The 19158-nt window shown below is 36.3% G+C and overlaps 2 long non-coding RNA genes across 2 annotated transcripts in view; one reads left to right on the top strand and one right to left on the bottom strand.

The window, feature by feature from the left end:
* The window catches only part of LOC116852077, a 17861-nt gene extending 9823 nt beyond the window's left edge, over positions 1-8038 (top strand). The window contains exon 3 of the long non-coding RNA XR_004379684.1: positions 7821-8038. This is a non-coding gene — a long non-coding RNA (uncharacterized LOC116852077). The remainder of the gene's footprint in view (positions 1-7820) is intronic.
* On the bottom strand, positions 8035-13226 carry LOC116852076. Its single transcript, XR_004379683.1, has 2 exons — positions 13089-13226; positions 8035-8814 (listed from the first exon to the last, which is right to left on the bottom strand). It is a non-coding gene; the product is annotated as an uncharacterized LOC116852076 (long non-coding RNA).
* Positions 13227-19158: the final 5932 nt, after the last annotated feature.

The following is a 19158-nucleotide window of genomic DNA, read 5'->3' as shown; positions in this document are numbered from 1 at the left end:
TCTCTCTCTCTCTCTCTCTCTCTCTCTCTCTCTCTCTCTCTTCTCTTTCGAAAGGCCGTTGACTCAATTGCGCCCCGGATAAAAGAGGCGGTTCACAAGTCCTCCGCGAGGCGCCCGCGAGAGATATCGTTGCCGTTGTGTATATCTACTACGGAGCGGCGTGTACGCACAATAACGCGTACACGCGTACGCGCAGGTTATTATACGCGCGCCAGTTTGGTATCTACCGATACCGAGCCGATTATTGTCTTCAACATTACTTATCCGGCTCCGATGGCGAAACTCTCGGTGGATTAAGACATCGCGATAGAAAACGTGCGTGTTGCATATGCCCGCTCGCGTGCGTGAAGTGAAATTATACAATACGTCCCACACAATAAAGCCCAATAAAATGTTAATTTTTACATCTTCATTTCAACTTTAATTTGTTCCGTTATAAACACTCCTTCTTTAACTTGTCTTTGGACATTAATCATAAATTAAAATGTAAACATGAAAAGGAATTTTTTTTAATCTTCGATGGGCGTTTCGCCAACATCTTGCAATGTAAAACACCCTAGGTTTGTAACAATATATGTTTCTCACACATATAATATAAAGAAAATAATTTCAAGTATAGAGAACATCTAGTTATGCATGATTTGTGCAACCGACCGAAACAAAACTGTATCCAATTATCTTTAAATTTTGTTGGGGAAAAAATGAAAATATGAAACGTTTGTTTTAGATTAAAAATTCAATATTAAATTCAATAATTGCATTAATAACTATAAGAAATGTTAACAAATATATTTCTTATAATATATTCATAATTATTTCGGAAGTAAAAAAACTCAATTCAAAGAGCAAAAAATTTTTCTTAAACATAGTGCAAGAATCAGGATCTTGGAAAATGGAGTGGTAATATGAAACAGGCATGAATGTAAAAAGCTTACTTTTTATTATTATTAAAATGATGTTAAAACAATTTTTTTACTGAATTCCTTTGAATGTAAAAATCATACGTTAAAATTAGAATAAAATTTCCTATGGAAATAAAGAAAATTAAGCTCGATATTTCATATTATATAGCAATCCTTTAGGCCTAAGAACAGAAATCGCAAATAAAATCACCACTTTCATACCCACTATACAAGATAAGGAGATATAAAATTTGGTAATATGAAACACTTTGTTCCATATTACTGCCTATTATTATTTTGAACGAGTCAACGAATCTCAGAATAAGAAAAATATTTTCACATAACTAACTCTGCAAATTTGAAATTTAATCTTACTACTATAACCGACATACTAATATGTTAGATTTATCTATTAAAATAAGAAAAAGCAACATTAAAAAGTTTTTTAACTGTTACTGTTATTAACGATATATTTAACAGCGATACGAAATTGAAGTTCATCCTGTCTAAGAATCCGAGAGAGAGAGAGAGAGAGAGAGTGGCGTATTGTGAAACGTCAGAACACGCTAATCATTTTCGCGTTTAGTCTTCGAGGAAGGAATATGGGATGTTTTGTCAACCGGAGCATAATTGTATACTTTTACCCTATTATCACGCTACTATCCAGTTCGAAATATGCAGGCGCGACTTGCGCATTTCAATTCGATTTTCTCGAGCGCGGTGCTCGCGGAAAGAAAGCGAGGGGATTCAACCGACGGAACACTTTTCAATCTTTTTTTTTTATGTCGAGCGATAGAATCCTTGAACGAGAGACATTCGGCACGACGAAGACATTCTTGCGCGGACTGTTTCGCGGTGTTATCGCACGAAGTCCGCACGTTATCGCGCGTTAATATTCGCAACGAACAAGTATGACGTTATCTAAATTATTCGTATCGTATCACGCCTCGAAATTTATGCGCCGTTCACCTTTCCGGTGGCTACCGGCGCGAATATTTTTCAGCTCCGATTTCCGCACTTCGGCGACTGCCGAATTCACGCCGATCTTACGCGGCGAATAAAATCACTTATGGAGGATCGTTGAGAGTTTATATCGCGCTGCGAGAACGCATGATGATTCGCTTCTAAACGGAGAGATTCTCGGTTCCGCGTCGCTCGTTAAATCGGACGCAACGGACGTCACGGCTACGTCCGTCCACGTAAGACGCCGACGATATCCGTAATATCGATACTTCCTAGCCGAGTTAGTGAGTAAAATTACTATTATTATCGTTGGCATTATTATATATATATTACTGATTATTATTATATTATATATTACTGATATATTTCTGATTGAGGATTTAACCGTCGCGCTACATTATATACGATCTATATTCTGAACACATTGACATGACATTCTTACATTTAGCGCTGAATGTGCCCTTCCTTTACAAACTAAAACGTCACACTTAGCGTTTATATGAGAAAAGTCGAACTTGAAATTGGACGGACACGTGTAACAAGAGAAGGCTTCATTGATCCTAAGTTTAGGCCAGTATAGAATTAAATAAACAAAATTAAGATTGTAAGATGTACAATCTAAAGAGTAATTAAAGGCCTATAAGAGAACGCAAGGTCAAAATGTATCAAATATTGAAACAATCAATCTAAAATCACGTAAGGAAAGTTTCATCGATTCTGAGTTCAAACCAGTATAGAATTAAATAAACAAAATTAAGGCTTTAACATGTATAATCTAAAGAGTAGTTAAAGGCTTATAAGAGCCGAACGCAAGGTCAAGGTGCGTCAAATATTGAAACAATCAGTCTAAAATTGCATAGAGATGATTATTTTGACTTTGTATTGGGCTTTTATAGGCTTTTAATTCTTTCTTCGACAGTATAAAATTGTTCTAGGGGATCTATATAACACAAATTTCCATTTGCCCTCTGGTGAAAACCTATCCAGTTTTCCAACCAATTACTATCTAGTATTACTGTATTTTGATTAGTTGTATCAAAACTGTACAATACGTCAGGAAGTAAACAAAACCTTGATAGAGTTTTATCCATTTCAGTTTTAAGGAAAAAATTGCCCATTTTATGAGCAATACATTTGCTTATTAATTGATTGGATAGTTTCATTATCCATTTATTGTTCAGTTTTCGTTCAGTAAATGGTTCATATTTTGCGCATTTTGTGCGCAGTAACTGTAGGAAAAGCATTACATCTTGATCGGAATCCTAACAGTTTTATTTGTCAGTTACTAGATAGATACTAGTTACTAGTTAATATAGCTATTCAGTAATTGTCCAAAAACTGCATGAAATTTCTACCAGGAACCCTGATCCTACTTTATCTGGTAGTCTTACCCTATCTTTGCGTTAAAAAAAATGACAACATGCAGAATTTTATAATTTTCAACAATTTAATAAATTAAAAAATTATAATTTTTTTGTTAACTAACTGAAAATACTAGCAGAAATTAATTCCTACATAAATACTATAGTAAAAAGTAGAGGTTGTAATCTTACTTTTAATCACTATTCTAATTTATTTTATGGTAAAAAATACAAAATGAAAGTACTATCGATTTGTTCTTAAGGGGGCAATACCGTTTCTCGGCCGAAAAAAGAGAAATTATATTTTTGTGAATTTTTTCTCGGAAACTACGTGGCCGATTATTTTAAAACTTGGTACGCTAAATACTACATATTTTATTTGTATGTCAGAATTTCTATAAGTATGTACGCTGCGAAATATAAAAGTTATTGAAAAACACGTAAAATTGAAATGAGCGGTTTTTGCTCCATAGGGCGCATGATATCTCATGACTCGTTAATCTGAAACAAAAAAGCCAAAAAGATTATTAAACTAGGGACATTCAGTTATCGCTGAAACTAGGAATATTAAAAACGGATCGTTTTTCAGCAAGTTATAGGTATTTGAAAGAAACGCCCGAAAAATCGCCTTAAAAATTGACAGTTTTTCACTGAAAATAAATAGGAAAAGTTAATATATTTTAATTTCGCTGATTCGGACGAAAATAGCACATGTTTTGAATATATATCTATAGGCAGAAGTCGATCGGTTCAGCAGTTTGTCTCAAATCGTGCGCGCCAGTTAGAGAAAAATCGTTTTGAGAAAAACACATTTAAAGTTTCTGGTACTATTTGAGCTTATATTTCTAGTACTTACTAAGTTTCAACCTAATCAGCGATTCTAGGCCCATAGAGGAAACACACCCGAGTCATTCTTTTGTTACCTAGGGTTCATAGGAGCTTCGTGGACCGTATATATCTGACGAAATTTTAAACGGCTCGGTGAGCGCCGGATTTGACTTGCGCGCCGCTTCGAATAATAGGCTGTAACTTACGCAATTTTTCGAATTTTTCGAAATTTTTGCGATAAGAAGGAATAGATTCTTAAAAATACATAGTTTAATAAAATGTAAAAAAAGAAAAATCGATTTTTTTAACCAGAGAAACGATATTGCCTCCTAAAATTGAATTTAAAACCGAGTAAATTTCACATTTTTCTATAGCACAATTTAATTTACCGGATAGATAGACAGATATTTCTAAAAAAAGTTTTACTTTACAAAGTTAATATACTCTCTTGTTGTATTATGTTGAAATATTCATAATAAAATGTTTTTGTCAAAAGTTGATGTACTCACCTAATATCTTAGATTAAAACATACTATATATAATAAAATTTTTTTCTAAAAAGTTTCAAATATACGGTTTGAGTATATTATAACATTAAAATGAAAATTATAAAATTCTACATGCTACCATTTTTTAGATGCAAAAATAGAAGGTGCAAATTTGTATTATTTAGACTCCTTAGAACAATTCTATACTGGTCTAAATTTAGAATCGATGAAATACTTCGGGACTTTCTATGTAAATGTGCGCCACGAGTATAATTCTGTACGTGTAATCGGCGGTAGAAACATTGCAACACGTTTCTCTTCGAAATCTACATTACCTTTTAACTACCATTTGGCCTTCATTAGTCGGTTAAAACAGACCTATTGAATAATTTAAATAATATGTTATGTACACACAATTTAAAATGCCACTTCTGTAGGCACACACATGTAGATATCGGTCACGTTATGTAAAATCTTTCATATTACTTACACCATAGATATTTACTTACTATATATAATATATAACTTTTTAGGACAACTTTTACGTATAATAGGAGAGACTGAGTTTAATTGGTCTAAAAGGTATTTTAATCGCGTATTTTGTTTATGAATTTATCATGAGATAAAGTGGAAAGAAAATCGCAAAATCTTTTTAAACATTGGTTTAAAAGTATTGGTTTTTTCAGTATTTTCTTTGAGGTTTATTAAAATCAGAGAATAATATCACAATTAAAAAATAAAAAAAACTGATTTAAGAACAGCTAAGTACTCGAAATTTCTGAGCGTTTTGAAATTTCTTATTAATATTCTCCATCGCGAGTGAATAAACCTAAGTGACATGTTATTAGTTATCTGCAAGTTTATGTGTGTGTGCGTGATACACTGTTCAAGTAATAAAAGCAATTCACTCAGAAATAGATTTTCACTTAGAAATAGATTCAGAAAATCCATCAGAAAATCCATATGGACGGAAATAGTAACATTGGCCACTATTTAAGGGTTGATACAGCTATAGAGACCTCTTACGGAGACCCCAGAAATACTAATCAGAATACATATTTGATATGTGGCCTTCTTACTCAGACTTGGTAACCAATCTGACTCAATACCAAAGCAAGATAGCCACATTGTAGTAGCAGTATATTCATACTTCGGTTATAATAAAAAATATGCGGTTTATCATGGCAAGCATAAAAACATAGAGAAAGATTATCTCTATCATGTTTGTAACCTCATTTGCAACTATTAGTTATCTGAGAGGATATAATTTCGAAATTCTGAAGAATGTGCCATTTAATCCACCTAATACAAATGTCTATGATCGTATCATAGTTATATTTATTGTCACAGTGATATTAGGGAATCTTAAAATATCACGTTCATATTTTCAAATCTTGTTATTTTAATATGCTAATTAATTATATTTATTATTCACAAAAAAACTTAATATTTGCAAAAAAGACATAACACTTGTAAAATATTCGCAAAAAAAACCTATGAGAATTGTACAATATAATATCTCGTATATTATTCATATATTATATACTATACAATACATCTCTCATTTATTATTATATATATGTAAATATATATATAATTTCTCATTTATTATTATAAATACGTAAATATTATACAATATAAAATATATATTTAGAATAAATAATAAATAATAAAATATATATTTAGAAGTCAATAAATCCTTCGTAAATGGACAGAAGTGATCGTTTTTCTCCGGTTCCGAGACTCAAATCGAAAAGTATCTCGACGAAGCGCGCCGCCCATACAGTCGACCGTACAATCCGACTATAGGCCGTCATTTCGACATATAGCGGCTCTATAGGTATACGCGTCTCTCCTTCGTGCATACGCGAAGCCCAAACGATGCGATTATCTTATTTGAATCGCCACTGATCCTCATGGTCGGCCGAGCGTGTCTTTCTCTTTCTCACGGAGTGCGAGCGCACTCTGGGTCGCAGCGCGCCGCGCAGCTCCGCTCCGCTCCGTTCTCGTATGTCACAACAAAGGTGCGCTAAAACCCCGATCGGTCCGAATCGATCGGCGGCGCCCGGTGGTGGGTGAAACGACGCTAGGTGAAACTCGGCATAGGTCGTCGAGTCTGTCCACAGGTAGATAGGCGCGTAGGTAGGAGGAGACACGTACGCTGTGGACGTCTAAATTCATCCGTGATTCGGTCGCCTTCGGTCGCCGGAGAGCGAGAGAAAGAGAATGAGAGAAAGAGAGCGAGACGAACATATATCTTTCTCTCTCTCTCTTTCTCTCTCTCTCTCTCTGCCTGGATGGCTCTCTGGTGTTGCTCCCATGACAAAGGCCGGTCAAACCTGCCTGACAACCTGTAAAATTCCTATGAATGAGCGCAACCTCTCCTCCTGGTCACCAACACGGGCTTCTTCTCTCGCTTGTTCTCTCGCTCGCTCGCTCGCTCGCTCCTTGCTCGAGCGCGCTCGCGCCGGCGCGCAACTCGACCTCGTCCGTTATTAAATTCCTCGACCTCAAGAAGTCAGGCTCCTCCGCGGCGGAATAAAGGGGGAAGCTCGGGTCGAAACGCGCTGCCACGTGACAACGTTTTCTCCGACTGCGCGCGGCCACCGAGGCGGCGCGATACGTGGGATCTCTCTCGCGCGGTCGTGTCGCGTCGCACGACGCGTCCTGATCTCTCACCGGGGCTACTTTGTAGCGTGGCACGCAACGATGTTAATAACGCGCGTCCCATTTGGGATTCGATCGCGATTAACCTTCCTCGACTCGGCCTCTCATGCCCGTTTCTACCAATTTTCGTTAACTTAGCCAGCTGTTATTCCAATAGAATTGATTAATCGCATCTGTCAGTTCTGACTAACGAGAAACGCGATGGATCAATTCCATTAGAATTACCAATCAGTTAAGTCCGATTAACCAAAATTAGGTAGAAAACATCAGACCAACAAGGCGCAAAATCGATGCCTTTTCGAAGTCATAAACGTTATCGTCCGCGAGCGCTTTAATTATCCAGATAGACTTTCATGTCGTGATTATCACATGAGACATTGAGACATGAGTTGATGGAAACTTGACAACTCTTGTTATTACATTTATGAAGCAAATATACTATATATAATGAATTAATCATTAAGTTTACATCATACAATAATATAATCTTTTGTTATATTGATGCAGAGCAACAGATTTACTATAAGTAACACTCGAATTTTCACACTACATTTTGCATGTCATATTGTCCGGAGCAAAATTTCATAATTATTTTTGTACTTCTATTTCAGGTCTTTTTATGTGACAAATACGAATGCCGCATGTGCCACTCATAAGAGACGCAACTTTCACAAATCAACCGGTAAAGTTGCTATCAAATTTACGTATCTGTTATCTGTTTGGATAGAAATGAAACCCATGTATAAATTTGAATATAAATTTTCATGATTATTATGACGTTAGATAATCGATGATGGGAACTTTGCAATTCTTTTAAATACATTATGAAGTAAATATAGTGTGTATTGAATTAATTTTTAAATTTACACATCATATACAATAATGTAAATTCCTTGTTGTATTAAGGCAATAACAAATTTACTAAAGTTATACTTTCACATTTACCATGACATATTGTTAGAACAAATTTTAATCATTTTTTTCGTACTTCCATTTCATCATTCTATGTAGTAAATATAAGTGCAATCTGATCAGTCATAAAAGATTCAACATTACAGAATTTCGTGTGATTTAATATATATTTAAAGATACTGTAAAGTTTACGTGCATCAGTCTATCGGGGAAAGTTCATATTAAAAAAAAACTTATATTATGGTTCATTTCCATTATTTAGAAATTAATTGCTCAAACCGAGTTTTCGGTCTTTACTCTGAACTTTCTTTTATCGATGAAAGCGATATGACCTTAAATATGACTTATAAGTCTTCTTGACTTGTAAGCACATTCAGAAGCATTTTTATGGACAAAGGAGAGTTCAGAATAAGAGATTTAGTGTATTAGGAAATCACGCGTGTCAAGGAAAGTTAATGTGTCTCGGCTAATCGTTGCGTTCGCGAGCAACTCGGGACACAGAATATTCTTAGCGCCTAGTCAATTAAATTATTTAATTATTGGCCACACTAATTGGTAACACCGATATTCGCGTCAGAGTAACAAGAGTAACGTGGTCATTCAGAGATCACGCAGGACTCGCTGGTCTCTTCTGGGAATGGCATAAAAATCGCTTGGACGCGCGCAGGACGTGCGCCGTGTAGATATCTTCTCCTGAAAAAAAGCATACGTTTTAAGGACACGTCGTCGGGAATTAACGAGGAGGTGAGACGCGAGCAGGATTATCCGCGCACGTGGCCGTGTAGATATTCCCGATCTTCAAGGTTGCACTAGACGATGTGTACGCTCGCCCATGTGCACGTACTGGTGTCCATCGTGCGCGCACAGGTGCGGGCGACGCACCTACGCTCGTGTGCGCGCGCGCGTGTGTGTGTGTGTGGGTGTGTGCGTGTGGCGTGTGCGCGCGGCCGTCTTGAAATTTCTAAGTCGAACGGTCTCGCCGTCCTTGCCGGATGTCTCGATTTTCCGTGCGGTATGCAGCGGCTATGACTAATACGTCCAACGTTATCGTATCGTAAATCGTCGGGAACGGCAAACGAACGCGGCGGCGCCGCAACACGGCGGCGTTGGCGCGTTAAATCTCCCCCGAATGTCCCGAGAAAGTTACCAATGCTCTCGTTCGTCCCGCGCGCGTTCTCCGTTACGCCACGCTTACTGCGTCGTCTCGTTTGTGCTACGACGTCGCCGAGATACTCGTCATCGCCGTCTCGCGTGCTCGCGGAACAGGCTCAGCCGCCTGGACCCCTTTCTCGCGAGCACGCGACGTCTCGCGCGTTGTATGCGCGTGTCCCGTTTGGATTAGCGCGATCAGCGCTGACGCGAAACTCATCGGGAAACTTTGAGAGGATGCTGGAGCTGAAAACTTTACCGGCAGAACACTCACATTTTTCCGCAAAGTTTACGTCGTATTGGTTGCAAATGCAGAATTACAAATGCTTTTATAATAAAATCGACAAATTTCATAGTAAAATATTAAAAATAAAAAAATAAAATTATATTAAAAATAAAAAAAACTTACAGAAATTTTGAATTCTACGACGACCGAAGCAAGTTTTGAATTTATGCTTTTCATGCACCCGGAAAAGCTGTTCTATATCCCTTCAAGAGAAAGACAAAAACAATCAGGACATATTTGCAGTATATAAAATGCATTTTTATATCTTTTATAGAAAAACCTGCTTTTGAGTCATACATTTTAATTTACGCGATGAAAATATGTGCAAATAGTATGTAGTATGTGTAAATAGGAGCATTGCTCGATATGTGACGAAAACGAAACAAAATTTTTTTAAATTCGTAAAATCTCAATTTATCAATTAGCGTAATATTCACCTGATTCAAAAGTTTTGCAGCTTATGCATACCGGAAATGTGGATACTTCAAATAGAAAAATTTTGAAGAACATTGCTATTTCGTATCTGAATTCAGAAGCTTAAGGGAATGCTGAGACTGATATTTTACCGACAGAATGCAGACATTTTTCTGCAAAGTTTACGTCGTATTGGTTGCAGAATTACGAAAAGAAAAGTAAAACACGTAAAAACTTTAACTTAATTAACAATAACATTAACATTAATCATTTTTTCCACTAATAAAATTTGATTCCGCACACTGAGAGAAGAAATATCTAAAAAAATAAAATATTTATTCGGTAGGTATTAATAATATATTTACTTAAATTTAAATGTGCTTTTATTTAAATAGAATAAACAATTGTTTCCATAACATGCAATATATAACGATTTTACGAGAATGTACATTTTCTCATTAAAATATACATTTGTACATTTGAAATGTACATTTCTCAAAATAAAAAAGTTTTCTCTTAAAATTTAACTTTAAATTTACATTTGAATATAAATTTGTTTTTATTTAAATAGAATAAACAATTGTTTTTTTCATACAAAACGTGTGGTTTTAAGTAAATGTATATTTTCTCACTGAAAACGTTTTTTCTCGCGATGTAAGAATATTATAAGCAAATATGTTTTTAGTATCCACTGAATATTTTTTTCCACATATATAAGAATATTATAAACAAATATGTTTTTAGTATTCATTGAATATTTTCTCTCAATATGAATGGAGAAAAATATCACAGTTTTCTCCTCGTATAAATCCTTCTCAATTTTCTCTAGTAGTATATTTTTTAAAGAATATACCTGCTCCTAAAATACATACATACGATACGGAAGGGTAATAAATTAGGGCGGAATGTCGAGATGTGTGCCGGTCTCGGTTACAAAATTCTACAGTGGTTCTTGTTATAAAACCTCTACGTGTAGGACGGTGTTCGAGGAAAGAGCAAAAATCAATCACAGACGTACAAACGCGGCGCGGTGACAGGTGCATAAAGATCGATCGAAAGTCACTGCGGGACTCCGGATTGACCAGTCGATCGCGACCGACTCGTTGACCACCCCTGTCGCGCGAGCCGGTCGCGCGGGTCGTGGATTACATCATCGACCCGCGATTCTCGAGCGGGTGCGTGAACGCGCGTACAAGCTATTCGCTAATTCGCGTTCTCTCTCTCCCTCTCTCTCTCTCTCTATCTCTCTCGCTCTCTCTCTCGCTCTCTCTCGCTCGTACATTTCGACCGCGCGGCTTGGCGACGTAAGCGGCAGCTGCCACGTAAGCGCGCGGTTATTGAAATCCGAACAATCGGATATGGCGTGCTTACTTCCAGAAAGAACAAAGTGAAAGTCCGCCGGCCGGCCGACCGACCGACCGATCGACCGAATGAACGAACGACCGATTCGGCAAGGTGTGTGAAGTTTCGAACGCATCGTAAAATGTCGTTCCGGCACGGCACGCATGTCGAAACCGATCATTTCGAGCGACGCGTCGCGTCGAGGCCGGCCAACGCGACGACTGCGTCGGACGCGAGTACGTGTCCGCGCGTTGCACACCGGAATCTCTGCCCAGATAAGCTTCCTTGATTGTCACACAGAGACAATCGATAATGGAAGTCCTACAATGTCTTAATTACATTTATGAAGCAAATATACCGTATCGAATTAATCATTAACCCATTAAACCATAGTGGGAGGTTAGTGTTAATAAAAATGTTTTTTTTGAAAATTAGAAAATAAAAAATAAAATAATGGCGAGAGTCATTTCCGTGAAATCGCTCTTTTCTTATGATGAGTCTAATAATCACTTGTTAAATTCCTAAATAGAGAAAGAGAGAGAGAGAGAGAGAGAGAGAGAGAGAGAGAGAGAGAATTTATATAATAAATTCTTTAAGTGTTATCGATTTTTTCTTTTACAAAAATTACGACTATATTAGCCTGCCAAAGACTAAAATATAGAATAATAAATTTACTTTTTTAATAGAATATATAGAATATATTTTTTAATAGAATAGAAATATGCTTTTTTAATAACTTGTTTTAAACAATTATTTAAAAAATCGGCTTTATAATAAAATTGACAAATTTCATAGTAAAGTATTAAAAATAAAAAAGCTTACAGAGTAAAGTATTAAAAATAAAAAAGCTTACAGAGAAGGTTTTGAATCCTATGATGACAGGAGCAAGTTTTGAATTTATGTTTTCCATGCACTCGTTTATTAGCCTGTCAAAGACTAAAATATAGAATAATAAATTTACAGAAATATGCTTTTTTAATAACTTGGTTTGAACAATTATTTTAAAAATCGGTTTTATAATAAAATCGACAAATTTTAGAATAAAATATTAAAAATAAAAAAACTTATAGAGAAGGTTTTGAATTCTATGATGACGAGAGCAAGTTTTAAATTTATGCTTTTCATGCACCCGGAAAAGTTGTTTTATATCCCTTCAAGAGAAAGACAAAAACAATCAGGACATATTTGCAGTATATAAAATGCATTTTTATATCTCTCATAGGAAAACCTGCTTTTGAGTCATACATTTTAATCTTTTTACAGTTTCGTATCAAGAAGATGCTGGAAACCGACATAATGCAATTTTGTAGTTTGCACTGTTATTCCATTTGGTTACACGGAATTGCAAGTGCTTTTACAGAATGGAAGTACAAGTGTCAATGCATGAAAAGATAACAACTACTGTGTTAAAAACAGAAAAGTTTATTTTTATTTGCAAAAGCTTTTTGTAAATTTCTGCCGGGAAAGGATCAGTCGAGTTTTCCGGAAATCGCGCTCGAATTTGAAGATGCTTTCAGGACGTGTCGCGACATAATTGTGTAGAGACGCAATCGCACGCGGACGAATTTAAATTATTTACTCCGTAAAAATGATCTCGGCGAGACGAAATGGATTCAAGCGGATAGTGGCTGACGATTTTTGTTGAAAACACGCTTCTTCCGCGTAAGAAGATCAGAAGTTGTACCCGGCAATTATATATCGCGGCGAGGGGGAGCATAATTTGCGCGATTTAATTCGAAGGCATGGACGCTCCTTGATAATAAGTTGATGGTACTACCTGCTTTTCGCATCAAGCTCCCCGATACCGGGAGGAGAAGAGTCCGCGTCGACGCGGAGTCCTCCACCTTGCGCGGTGCGCGCGCGGCTCTCGTCGGCTCGAGCGCGGCCGGGACTGCGCTCTCCCGCGAGATGCCCGGCGAGATTCTTCCTGGTATGTATGCGGCGCGTCGGTGCTCTCGCACGTGACGCATACATCATTCGGTCGTAAGAACGCATCTGCATCTGCGAGCGCGAGCGCGCGTGCGACTACGTGCGCGCACGTAGTACGCGCGCGGTGAGAGCGTCCCGTGCACTCGCGTGGTTCGAGCCATTCGTCCTCGTTCCACTCTATCTCTCGCGAGCTACGTTTAATGCCGAATCGGGCGCGAATCGCGCGAGGATGACGACGACGGTAGGTCGCGCAGCGTGCCGCGGCGGCCGGTCCCGTTGCGGTGTCTCCTTTGCTCGCCGAGCAGCGGTCGACTCGAAATCGCGACGTAGAATCGCGGCGACAGTGTCGATTCGCCACGAGTATGATGGGAAAACGTAAACGCAAAAAAAGAACTAGTTTCCAGAGCTAAAAAATAACTGTGGCGGATAAGATTGTAGCTGTACGGCAAACTTCTTTAATATATGCATACGATACAAAATTTAACTATAACTGCCATTTTCTTAGCTATTTGAAATAATGTTATTTTTAATGTCACCTAATATATTTCATAGCGAATGCATTTTAACTGTCATAGCCATTTCTTAGCAGTGACAGCTAAATGATTAGTCTTTTGATTAAGTTTGAATCAGCTATCGCGGTTTAGCTGATATTACTAAGTCTTTTTTTGCGTGCAATCATGTCTCTACAAGATACGTGAAGATTACTAAATCCGGGGAATCGGGAACGTTTTTCTCGTCCACTAGAATCTAGGAGAATCTCAACACTTAATTAACACGTGGTTAAATCGTATATCTCTGCGCAACACGAATACTGGCTATACAATTTGAATTATATAGCAAGTTATTTTATCGATGATACAATTTTTATAATCTATACGCAAAAAAAGAACTAGCTTCCAGAGTTAAAAAATAGCTGTGGCAGATAAGATGTCACTGAAATAGGAACAGTTAATGTCGATACTACCGAAGCTAAATTTATTCGCTGTTAAACTTAGGCGTTACAGCGAGAAATATTAGCTGTTAGAAATAAATGACTAACAAATGATTGTAGCTGTACGGCAAACTTCTTTAATATATGCATACGATACAAAATTTAACTATAACTGCCATTTTCTTAGCTATTTGAAATAATGTTATTTTTAATGTCACCTAATATATTTCATAGCGAATGCATTTTAACTGTCATAGCCATTTCTTAGCAGTGACAGCTAAATGATTAGTCTTTTGATTAAGTTTGAATCAGCTATCGCGGTTTAGCTGATATTACTAAGTCTTTTTTTGCGTGCAATCATGTCTCTACAAGATACGTGAAGATTACTAAATCCGGGGAATCGGGAACGTTTTTCTCGTCCACTAGAATCTAGGAGAATCTCAACACTTAATTAACACGTGGTTAAATCGTATATCTCTGCGCAACACGAATACTGGCTATACAATTTGAATTATATAGCAAGTTATTTTATCGATGATACAATTTTTATAATCTATACGCAAAAAAAGAACTAGCTTCCAGAGTTAAAAAATAGCTGTGGCAGATAAGATGTCACTGAAATAGGAACAGTTAATGTCGATACTACCGAAGCTAAATTTATTCGCTGTTAAACTTAGGCGTTACAGCGAGAAATATTAGCTGTTAGAAATAAATGACTAACAAATGATTGTAGCTGTACGGCAAACTTCTTTAATATATGCATACGATACAAAATTTAACTATAACTGCCATTTTCTTAGCTATTTGAAATAATGTTATTTTTAATGTCACCTAATATATTTCATAGCGAATGCATTTTAACTGTCATAGCCATTTCTTAGCAGTGACAGCTAAATGATTAGTCTTTTGATTAAGTTTGAATCAGCTATCGCGGTTTAGCTGATATTACTAAGTCTTTTTTTGCGTGCAATCATGTCTCTACAAGATACGTGAAGATTACTAAATCCGGGGAATCGGGAACGTTTTTCTCGTCCACTAGAATCTAGGAGAATCTCAACACTTAATTAACACGTGGTTAAATCGTATATCTCTGCGCAACACGAATACTGGCTATACAATTTGAATTATATAGCAAGTTATTTTATCGATGATACAATTTTTATAATCTATACGCAAAAAAAGAACTAGCTTCCAGAGTTAAAAAATAGCTGTGGCAGATAAGATGTCACTGAAATAGGAACAGTTAATGTCGATACTACCGAAGCTAAATTTATTCGCTGTTAAACTTAGGCGTTACAGCGAGAAATATTAGCTGTTAGAAATAAATGACTAACAAATGATTGTAGCTGTACGGCAAACTTCTTTAATATATGCATACGATACAAAATTTAACTATAACTGCCATTTTCTTAGCTATTTGAAATAATGTTATTTTTAATGTCACCTAATATATTTCATAGCGAATGCATTTTAACTGTCATAGCCATTTCTTAGCAGTGACAGCTAAATGATTAGTCTTTTGATTAAGTTTGAATCAGCTATCGCGGTTTAGCTGATATTACTAAGTCTTTTTTTGCGTGCAATCATGTCTCTACAAGATACGTGAAGATTACTAAATCCGGGGAATCGGGAACGTTTTTCTCGTCCACTAGAATCTAGGAGAATCTCAACACTTAATTAACACGTGGTTAAATCGTATATCTCTGCGCAACACGAATACTGGCTATACAATTTGAATTATATAGCAAGTTATTTTATCGATGATACAATTTTTATAATCTATACGCAAAAAAAGAACTAGCTTCCAGAGTTAAAAAATAGCTGTGGCAGATAAGATGTCACTGAAATAGGAACAGTTAATGTCGATACTACCGAAGCTAAATTTATTCGCTGTTAAACTTAGGCGTTACAGCGAGAAATATTAGCTGTTAGAAATAAATGACTAACAAATGATTGTAGCTGTACGGCAAACTTCTTTAATATATGCATACGATACAAAATTTAACTATAACTGCCATTTTCTTAGCTATTTGAAATAATGTTATTTTTAATGTCACCTAATATATTTCATAGCGAATGCATTTTAACTGTCATAGCCATTTCTTAGCAGTGACAGCTAAATGATTAGTCTTTTGATTAAGTTTGAATCAGCTATCGCGGTTTAGCTGATATTACTAAGTCTTTTTTTGCGTGCAATCATGTCTCTACAAGATACGTGAAGATTACTAAATCCGGGGAATCGGGAACGTTTTTCTCGTCCACTAGAATCTAGGAGAATCTCAACACTTAATTAACACGTGGTTAAATCGTATATCTCTGCGCAACACGAATACTGGCTATACAATTTGAATTATATAGCAAGTTATTTTATCGATGATACAATTTTTATAATCTATACGCAAAAAAAGAACTAGCTTCCAGAGTTAAAAAATAGCTGTGGCAGATAAGATGTCACTGAAATAGGAACAGTTAATGTCGATACTACCGAAGCTAAATTTATTCGCTGTTAAACTTAGGCGTTACAGCGAGAAATATTAGCTGTTAGAAATAAATGACTAACAAATGATTGTAGCTGTACGGCAAACTTCTTTAATATATGCATACGATACAAAATTTAACTATAACTGCCATTTTCTTAGCTATTTGAAATAATGTTATTTTTAATGTCACCTAATATATTTCATAGCGAATGCATTTTAACTGTCATAGCCATTTCTTAGCAGTGACAGCTAAATGATTAGTCTTTTGATTAAGTTTGAATCAGCTATCGCGGTTTAGCTGATATTACTAAGTCTTTTTTTGCGTGCAATCATGTCTCTACAAGATACGTGAAGATTACTAAATCCGGGGAATCGGGAACGTTTTTCTCGTCCACTAGAATCTAGGAGAATCTCAACACTTAATTAACACGTGGTTAAATCGTATATCTCTGCGCAACACGAATACTGGCTATACAATTTGAATTATATAGCAAGTTATTTTATCGATGATACAATTTTTATAATCTATACGCAAAAAAAGAACTAGCTTCCAGAGTTAAAAAATAGCTGTGGCAGATAAGATGTCACTGAAATAGGAACAGTTAATGTCGATACTACCGAAGCTAAATTTATTCGCTGTTAAACTTAGGCGTTACAGCGAGAAATATTAGCTGTTAGAAATAAATGACTAACAAATGATTGTAGCTGTACGGCAAACTTCTTTAATATATGCATACGATAAAAAATTTAACTATAACTGCCATTTTCTTAGCTATTTGAAATAATGTTATTTTTAATGTCACCTAATATATTTCATAGCGAATGCATTTTAACTGTCACAGCCATTTCTTAGCAGTGACAGCTAAACGATTAGTCTTTTGACTAAGTTTGAATCAGCTACTGCGGTTTAGCTGATATTACTAAGTCTTTTTTTGCGTGCAAACACATGTCTCTATAAGACACGTGAAGATTACTAAATCCGGGGAATCGGGAACGTTTTTCTCGTCCACTAGAATCTAGGAGAATCTCAACACTTAATTAACACGTGGTTAAATCGTATATCTCTGCGCAACACGAATACTGGCTATACAATCTGAATTATATAGCAAGTTATTTTATCGACGATACAATTTTTATAATCTATACGCAAAAAAAGAACTAGCTTCCAGAGCTAAAAAATAGCTGTGGCAGATAAGATGTGTCACTGAAATAGGAACAGTTAATGTCGATACTACCGAAGCTAAATTTATTCGCTGTTAAACTTAGGTGTTACAGCGAGAAATATTAGCTGTTAGAAATAAATAACTGTAACAAATGATTATAGCTGTACGGCAAACTTCTTTAATATATGCATACGATAAGAAATTTAGGAATAGCTGCTATTTTCCTAGCTACTTGAAATAATGTGCATTTTTAATGTCACCTAATATATTTGTATTTCATAGCGAATGTATCTTAGCTGTCATAACCAATTCTTAACAGTGATAGCTAAACGATTAGCCTTTTGATTAAGTTTGAATCTACCGCGGTTTAGCTGATATTACTAAATCATTTTTTTGCGTGTAAAGAGAGACGTCTCGTCGGTCGATCTGGGTGTCGTAGTCTCGCAGAATTCGCGATATCCGCGATCTTGCAGACCTTGGAATTCGGTGATTCTGCAGAAGTCAGAATCTCATTATCGTGTAGATTTCAGCGCAATTCTGAAAAATTGAAAATGCAGCCCACCCAGCGGTGTTTAGAATTTTATGATCTTGAAGGATATAGATTTCAGCGCAATCTCGGACGGTTTAGAATACTGCATTCTCGCAGAATTAATTTCGCAGAATTCAGCTATCTTGCAGTATTCAGAATTTCACTATTGTGCAGAGTTCAGCAATTCTGCAACATTAAAAATGCAACAAACCCATAGAATTTAGAATTTTACGATCTTGCAGAATTCAGCAATCTGGTAGAAATCTTCAAAATTCAGTGACCTTAGGAAATTCAGAATATAACGTCCCCTTAGAATTAAGAATTCCGTCATCTCACAGAATTCAGAGATTTTTCAAAATTCTGAAATTCACTATCGTGCAAAATTCAGCAATCCTAAATGAAATATTTAGCGATCTCGCAAGGTTTAGAATTTTACAATCTTACAGAATTCAGAATTCAGCAATCTCGTGAAGTTCAAAATTTAGCGATCTCATTTTAAAATTTCGTGATTGTGGAGAATTAAGAATTCTATGATCTCACAGAGTTCAGAATTCAGATCGAATCTTGCAGATTTCGGAACTCAACAGCCTCTCGCGGAATTCAAAACTCAGTGATCTTATTGAGCACAGAATACCGCGATGACGGGGGCAAGGGTCACCCACACTGATAAACGTTGGTCGATTTCACGTGTCATGGTGCGACGACATTGACGCTTTGCATGATAGCTTACATGTTCCAGGTAACATACGACGTTCTCGCGTGACGTTGTTAACATTTGGGACGAGCGCGAATCAAGTAGTAGTTGTAGAGTTACG

Source organism: Odontomachus brunneus, unplaced genomic scaffold (genome assembly GCF_010583005.1).
Source record: "Odontomachus brunneus isolate Ranch 3 - 2012 unplaced genomic scaffold, Obru_v1 Obru_scaffold_201, whole genome shotgun sequence".
In the NCBI taxonomy this organism is placed as follows: Eukaryota; Metazoa; Arthropoda; class Insecta; order Hymenoptera; family Formicidae; genus Odontomachus; species Odontomachus brunneus.
The sequence above is the reverse complement of the archived record's forward strand: the minus strand, read 5'-3'. Positions and strand labels throughout refer to the sequence as shown.